At 37.0% G+C, this 8,195-nt stretch overlaps 1 non-coding gene across 1 annotated transcript; it reads left to right on the plus strand.

Moving 5' to 3' along the window:
* Positions 1 to 1,432: 1,432 nt before the first annotated feature.
* LOC115838469 lies at positions 1,433 to 1,497 on the plus strand. Its single transcript, XR_004033494.1, has one exon. It is a non-coding gene; the product is annotated as a small nucleolar RNA SNORD78 (small nucleolar RNA).
* The last annotated feature ends 6,698 nt before the right edge of the window (positions 1,498 to 8,195 follow it).

The raw sequence follows: 8,195 nt of genomic DNA on the forward strand, positions 1-8,195 counted from the left end.
TTGAATAATTTTTCTTAATTGAGATGATTATGTTTTCTTCTTTATTATGTGTATTGATAGATGGGGTGATGATTGATTTATGAATGTTAACCTAATCTTTCTCTCTTAGGATAAAACTCATTTAATCATGATTTCAAGTATATTGGTAAATTTAACTAGCTAATACTTATAAAGGAATTTTGGAGTGATGGTGCATTAGTCAGTTTTCACACTGACTGAAACTGGGTCATTTATAAACAAAAGAGATTTAATTGACTCACTTCTGCATGGCTGGAGAGGCCTCAGGAAACTTACGATCATGGCAGAAGGCAAAGGAGAAACAGGCACCCTCTTACATGGTAGCAGGAGAGAGAGCCAGCCATAAGGGGAAATCCCAGACACTTATCAAACAACCAGATCTCATGAGAACTTCTCTACTATCAGGAGAATAGCATGGGGGAAACCGGCCTCATGATCCAATCACCTCCTCCCAGGTCCCTACCCTCAACACACAGGGAGTACAATTCTAGATGAGATTTGAGTGGGGACACAGAGGCAAACCATATCAGATGCATATTTTTTTTTTTCCTTTTAACGTCTTTGTCAAGATTGTGCTGGTTTATGAAGTAAATGTGAATATATCTTCCCTTCTATTTTCTGAAATATATAAGATTGGCATTTTCTTTTTAAAAAAATTCTTTTTAGGGGTAGCTTCCTATTTCTGCTGACATCTTTCCCATCCAATTGCTTAGCTGTTCATTTCCAAGTTCATGTACAGGTTTCTAATTGGTATTTAGAAACATTGTTTGATAATTTAAACATGTAGTTCGACTGTGGCTTGGCTCCTATAAGCTCTTTTATTTCTTGAAAATGGGCAATGCTTTCCTACCTTTTTGCTTGTCTAGTACTTTCTGTTATTATATGCTGGACTTTATGAATGATATATTATAGATTGTGGATTATGCTATCTTTCTGCTTTGGAGGCATTTGGTTACAGGTAAATTGTTTTATTTTCTTCAGCCTTGTTTTTTGTCTTTTTAAGGATGAGTTTATTTCAGTTTTGCCCTTAGTTCTAGAGCAAAGAACTTGCAAAAGATAGCGTAAAGTAGTCAGAATTAGATCTTTACTTTAAATGCATGCCTGTTTGAGGGTTTCAACTGAATGCCTGGCTTAGCTACTAAGGAGTCTGGACTCCAGTTGAGTCAAAACTTTATCATCTACACAACTTTTCGGGCACTATTTTTGTGGAAATGTCTGCTGAGAAATCTCTGTTGAGCTGTCAGCCCCTCATCCTGCTATTATGCCTTAATGGAATGTCACTTTGCACCCCAAGAATCAGAGGATAACTCCTCTGCAGATTTAAAGATAGTGAGGCCTATGGCTACCTTCCCCCTGCCAACATGCTCCACAAATTCCAACCATGTTTTGAAAATTATGGAAAATCAAAGTTTCTCTGTAATGATGTTGGTCAAATATCTGAACTGAAATGATTATATAGACCAATTTAATACTGAAGAAAAAAGTTTATCATAAAATGAGAAGACATTAAACAATACTCTGATGGTAAGGATTTCACGTAAGAATGTATGGTTTTGATCTCTTGGAACAAAATTGACATTGAACTAAGACATGCCAACCACACAGGAGTGGCATGGGTTTTAGTCACAGTATCTTGAGTTTGGTGAGTTACAATAGAGAGCCTGTGTCACTCAGCTCCACAAATTCTACCACATGGGTTTTAGTCACAGTATCTTGAGTTTGGTGAGTTACAATAGAGAGCCTGTGTCACTCAGCTCCACAAATTCTACCACCATGAAAAGTTTCCAGGGGGTGGTAGAATATGTTTGTCCTCTTTTGCTTGCAACCCTGGTAAACTGCTCAAGAGGAATTTTCTCATTCCAGATGAGAACAAATAATGCCCTTTATCTTCTAGACAAGTGACTATTTCTTCCCCCAAAACCACAGAAGCACAGAATATTGATAAAAGTACAAACTTATATGCTGCCTCCTACTGAAACTTCCAAAGACCAAAAAAGGGAAAAAAATGTGAGGGGGCTTAGCCAAAAGACTTATTGAAGCTATACAGATTATCTTACATTCAGGCAATATATGATGCTGGTGTTGGGCTGATACACAGTGATGCTGGGGTAGGGTTGGAGGTAAGTATTGTACTAATAGTCACATGTTCTCAGAAATCTGGGTCCTTTGAGGTCTGGCCAGAAAAGGAATAGCAGTTCTGTCAGAGGACACAGTAATTGCAAGAAGAGTAGCACAGACTAGGTGCATATTCTGATGCCAGAAGACCTTTTCAGACAAGGTCATCCTGTAACAGAAATGGCTTTTAATACAGGACAGTCCAGATTCCCAATTGTGTTGACATGTTGGGCTACCCAAGCACATCACAGGTACAAAGGAATTAGGATGCTGGGGCTCATTTGGGCTAAATTACTCACAGGTGCTTCTAACAAAGGTGGCAGATTGAACATACACTTTTACCTCTATATCCTCCCTAAATCCCATGAAATGACCAAAAACATGTGAAATTAACCCAAAAGAAAAAAGAATTGAATAGGAGATGAGAGCGACCCAATTTTAGACCTGAAAAGCAAATAAGCAAGTGGTTTCTCATTGAACAAACCAAATAGAAAAATAAAAACAGAATATGCAAAGAAGCAAAAAATAAATAAATAACGCAAGCCAATTCACACTACAGAACACCGAAGTTTAGAATTTGCAGACACCTGCGAGTTCTGAAAGTCAGGGTTCCCTGGGGGATGAAAATCACAAGAGCAACGAATTTTGTTTGTTTTGAAAACAGACATTTCCATTGTGTCTAAAACAGTGTTTGGCATATTGTAAGCCCTTGGTAAATATTTGTTGAAGGAATGAATTAATAAATTCAAGTCTTTGTAAAGAACAGCTAGACCCCCACCACTTTATAGGACTGTAAGTTTAATTACTGAAGAGATAGAACAGAAGGGCTCTGGGTTTAGAAACATCAGATACAGCAGAGGGTGAAGGTAAAGATAAAATTTGTGTCTGTACCCTAAAGGATGAGAACTAGCCCTCTCTGTTTGCCCCAGAGAATACTACAGGTTTATTCTCTGGGCAAACAATTTTAAGAGGAGAGATCCACAGATACTGACAGAAATTCCTAAATGAGCTGCACAGACAAACCTACCCATAATGAATGTCAACAAACATATTTTCCTCTCTCTCTCTCTTTCTTACACATACACGCCCCTTTAATCAAGTTTACCGGCTCACTACTAAAGTCATGGATTACCATACATTTGAGAAAAGTCCCTAAGATAACAGAGATCAAAATTTTAAAAAAAAGGAAAAATCGGAAAGAAACTTGGAAAATAGAGACAGTGTGGAAGGCTGAATACAATTAGCAGGGGAAAAATAACCCAGCCATGTTATGCTCAGAGAAATAATTGAGGTTGCTGCTTCCATGAAAGAAGAGATGATTACACAAAAGGGAACATTTAGAAAACAAAGGAGTGCTTTTGAAATAAAATACAAATATGGCAAAGGAAAATAAAAATTCAGTAGAAATTTTAGAAAATCGACCAAATCTCAAAAAAAGACCCAAAATACAAAAAAGAAAGGAAAGGAAGAGAAAGGAAAGGAAAGGAAGAGAGAAAGGAGGGAAGGAGGGAGTAAGGAAGGAAAATAAAGAGAAAGAAAGAAAGAAAGAAAAAGAAAGAAAGAAGCTAGACACTGCGGCCCATGTTAGTAATCCCAGAGATTTGGGAGGCCGAGGAGGGAGGATTGCTTAAGGCTAGGAGTTTGAGACCAGCTTGGGCAACATAGTGAGACCACAAACAAATTTTAAATAATTAGTCAGGCACGGTAGTGTGTGCCTGTAGTCCGAGCTACTCAGGAGGCTGAGGCAGAAGGATTGCTTGAACCCAGGAGTTCAGGTTTACATGTAGTGTAGTGATTATGCCATTACGCTCCAGCCTGGGTGACAGAGCAAGACTCTGTCTCAAAAGAAAAAAAAAAAAAAAAAAACAAAAAAAAAAAAAAAAAAACAAGCAAGAAAGAAAAGAAGAAACTGCAAGGAGAGAAGAAAATTCTAAAGTTGCTTCAGGCAATCTAATTTAAAAAAGAAGATAATTCTAGAAAGAGAAAAGGTAAACAAAATTGAATGAGTACAATTGTTGGAGAAATAATTCAAGAAAACACCCACCATATTGTTTACAAAAAAGAATAAAGAGTGAACCACATTGAGACACATAAATATGAAAGTTCTGAACCTTGAACACAAAAGGAAGATCCTAAACACTTCAAGAGAAAATAGGAAGTCACACGCAAAAGGTCAGAAGTCAGAAGTGCTTCAGAATTCTCTAAACAAAACAAAAACAAGTAGAAATGAAAACACTAGAAACTGGAAAACAAGAGTACATTGCTTTCAATGTTTGAGAAAAATGATTTATGATCTAGAAGTTCCTTTCAGCCAGGTTATCAAATTTCAAACAAACAAAAACAGTCAAGCACCTTTTCTTTGGAAGTTCCTAAACAATTTATTCCCCAAATGAAAGCATAAGCCAAAAAAGTGTAAGACACAGAATCCAGGGGCTCTAGCACAGGAAAATCTGTAGAAAGTTTATAGAATGACAGTTGTGCCACAGGCCCATTCAAATTAGAGTAGGGCAACAGGAGAGAAGAAAGGAGAGGAGAGGACAGGATGGGAGGGGAGGGGAAGGGAGAGGAGGGGAAGGGAAGGGAAAGGGAAAGGGAAGGAGAGGAGGGAGGGAGGAAGGAAAGGAGGGAGGGAGGGAGGAAGGAAAGAAGGAAGGAAGGAAGGAAGGAAGGAAGGAAGGAAGGAAGGAAAAAATAAAGAGAAAGGAAAGGAAAGGGAAGGAAGGAAGGAAGGAGAAAATAAAGAGAAAGGAAAGGAAAGGAAAGGAGGAAGGAAGGAGAGAGAGAGAGAGAAGAAAGAAAGAAAGAAAGAAAGAAAGAAAGAGAGAGAGAGAGAAAGAAAGAAGAAAGAAAGAAAAGAAAGAAAGAAAGAAGAAAGAAAGAAAGAAAGAAAGAAAGAGAAAGGAAAGAAAGGAGGGAAAAAGAATAAAGAAATCACAGAAGAAATGAAAGCAGGAAGGAAGGAAGAGAGGGAGGGAGGGAGGAAAGAAAGAAGGAAGGAAGGAAAAAAGAGGAAGGAAGGAACTGATGTGTTTGAATATATAGAGAGAAGATTTTCAAAGGTTTGAGAATTTAGAAAGAAACTACTAATAGGTAGATAGAAACCTAAGCAAAGGTTAAAAAGAGGTATTATTAACTCCAGGAAAAGCAAGAAATAAAATACTCTTTTCTACATTAAATAGTATAAATCCAGATGTTCTCAGGTCATAAAAAGTCCCATCTGCAGATAATATTTATATGATCATATGGGTGTACACACTGAATATTGATCAAGCCATATTTGATGTAACTCTATTGATTGTATTAGAGAACATGTGCCTGTGTGTTTGGAAAGAGGGCTGAAACATGCTCCCCAAGTCTTCATTTTGCACAGTAGAAAAGAAATAGATATTCTGTAAAATTCACCAAATAGAAAATTTGCCCACAAGCATCCTACATAGAAATAAGAAAGTATGTAACGTAGAAAAGTTTTAAAAATGATAAAAATTATCTCCTCTGAGGAATGGGAGTTTGTATGACTTGCAAAGTCATACATACTTTGCAAATACAAATACAAAGTAATACAAATAAGGGCTACTTATTTTGGCTATGAGCCTTGCAGAACTATTTGATCAGTGATACTCCATGCAAGTATTTCTTTGATAAAAACAAAACCAAATTTAAAGAACTCGCCAATTCTTTTGACATGAATCCTAAAAATGGCATTTATTAAATATAGCTCTGTTGCCTAAATTCATCATCTTTTTTTACTAGCCAACCACTTATATAAGGTTGAAATGCTTCAGTGGCCTTATGGGAGGTCTTAGAGACACCTGAACAAGAGACAGCTATAAGATAGCCTTTTTAATACATAATTTTCAGCAAAATGACAAATACACAACAAACTGTTTAATATGCTCCTACATGTGAGAGAAAAAAATTGATACATTACACACACAAACATGTGCTTGCTTGCATGCACACACACGTTTGTATATTCATAGAAACATTTTAGAAGTATCAGCAAGAACTTATAAGCCTGATCAATTTCTGCGAGTTAAGACTTAGATCCTAGGGTTCAGGGAGATATACTATATTACATAACTTTAGTACAGTTTGGATTTGTTGTTTACTGTGTGCATATTTTAGCTTTTTAATCTAAACAAGTCTCTACTTTTAAAAAGTAAGGTTATAGAAAGTTGGAGAGAAAAAATAATGTAATGTACGCAAGATATATGATCACTTCTATTTTTATCTATTGAATACATTTCAGTACAATTGTCCTCTATTACAGATTATTTTTGAAGAATACGTTTGTGACTAATGTACAAAATAGCAAATTTGAAAGACAAAAATTAAATTCATCAATATGGTTATATTTTTTCTTTCTCTCCCTTCTTAATTCCATGAAAACATGTTTGGCATATTTGTTTACAATATTGTAATCTAACTTTATATTCACTATTTCAAACTCCATGTTTCTGTGGATTCCATCTTACAGGGTCTATGTGTTGTTCTATTATGTTGATGCACAGTGTTTCTTGTAACCATTTCCCTACTGCAATTTGACTTTTTCAAACTAATGTGCTCAAATTTTTAGCCTTGCATAGTTTGAGTTCTGTTTTCTGTCAGTTTACCAGTAGGTGGTGCTGAGTAGTAGCTATAAATAATCCGGTTTTAGAATACGTGCTCCACTAACATCCTTCCTCTAGACTGACAGCACTGAGCCAAATCAGGAAGTGGTTTAAACTGGTTTTCCAGTAGTGGGATGGGTTTCCTCTATTTCATTCATATTCTCTCGTATTCTTCCTCTTCTGAGTAATTCCGAACATGGTTTCAAGATGACTGCCTGCAAACAGGGTTATTGTCTGTAGTTCTAACAAAGAGAAAATGCAATGCTCCAGAAGGTGTCTCACTTCTTGACAAAGCACCTGCCACAGGCTTAACCACAATCTTCTGCTGCAATCAATCACTGCAAACTTTCAACTGTCATGCACTAAGCTTTGTGATATGCCCTGTCCTGAGTCTTTCCCATGGACCTTTCCAAAATATTTCTCACAACACTATCAGATCCATCTTATTACCCAACTGTGTAGATGAGGAAACCAAGACTTAGGCAGTGAAGTGATCCTTTCTACTTCCTACAACAAATATACTTAATGGAAGCAGTCTGCACTTGGAGCCAGAGAGACCTAGGTTGGGTTCTGACTCCTTCATCAACTAATTGTTTATCTCCAGCAAAGAATTTAACATCACCAAACGTCCGTTTACTGATTTGTGAAATAGGAATAATAATGTGTGACCCCCAAAGCTGTCTTGATATTAATTGAGAATACATATGAATGGTCTTTAACACAGTGAGTCATAGGCTTACTACTAAAACATTGCAAATGCAAAGGAAAAACAACAACAAAAACTAATTTCTTCTTCTCTTCCCTTCCTGACTCAAGTACTTTCTCAACTCCCACATCTGTCTCCTCCCTTCTAACTTAAGAACCAGAGATTTTCCCCCTCTACTACCCTCAAATTTTCTGTTCCTTTAATTTGCAGTAGAGCATACCACTTCTCACTTTGCATTAACTGCCACTTTCCAGGAGAAAGAAGAGGCAATAATTTAAATCACAATTTCCTGATGCTAAACAAGTGTACCATGTTCTCCTAGGACTAGCACTTGGGGGAAACAGTGTGTCCTGGATGTAGCCCAACCCTGTCAATCTAGGCTGATGTTCTATCTCTATTAGTGATTAAAACCACCTTTGCAGATTATGACACTGAGGGGAATCTAGCATGGCTGACTTCATCTTGCATCTAGCCTCATAGGCTGGCTATCCTGATGCATTCCTGGGTGTGGGCCAAGCTAACCATGGAGGAACTTATTTTGTGGTTTACTTTTGAAGCACGAATGACAGCATTGCTTCCATAAAACTAACATTCTTTTTTCTCAGGGACTGAAAATTTATGAAAGGCCATGAGATTAGGATTATAGGAGGGATTGGAACTCTGCTGAAATGGAGGCATAATTTCTTTAATCCCTTACTGCTTAGGAGTCACGTGACCAGAGGTCATAAGATTTATGACTTCACCAA

Source organism: Nomascus leucogenys, chromosome 14 (assembly GCF_006542625.1).
Source record: "Nomascus leucogenys isolate Asia chromosome 14, Asia_NLE_v1, whole genome shotgun sequence".
NCBI lineage: Eukaryota > Metazoa > Chordata > Mammalia > Primates > Hylobatidae > Nomascus > Nomascus leucogenys.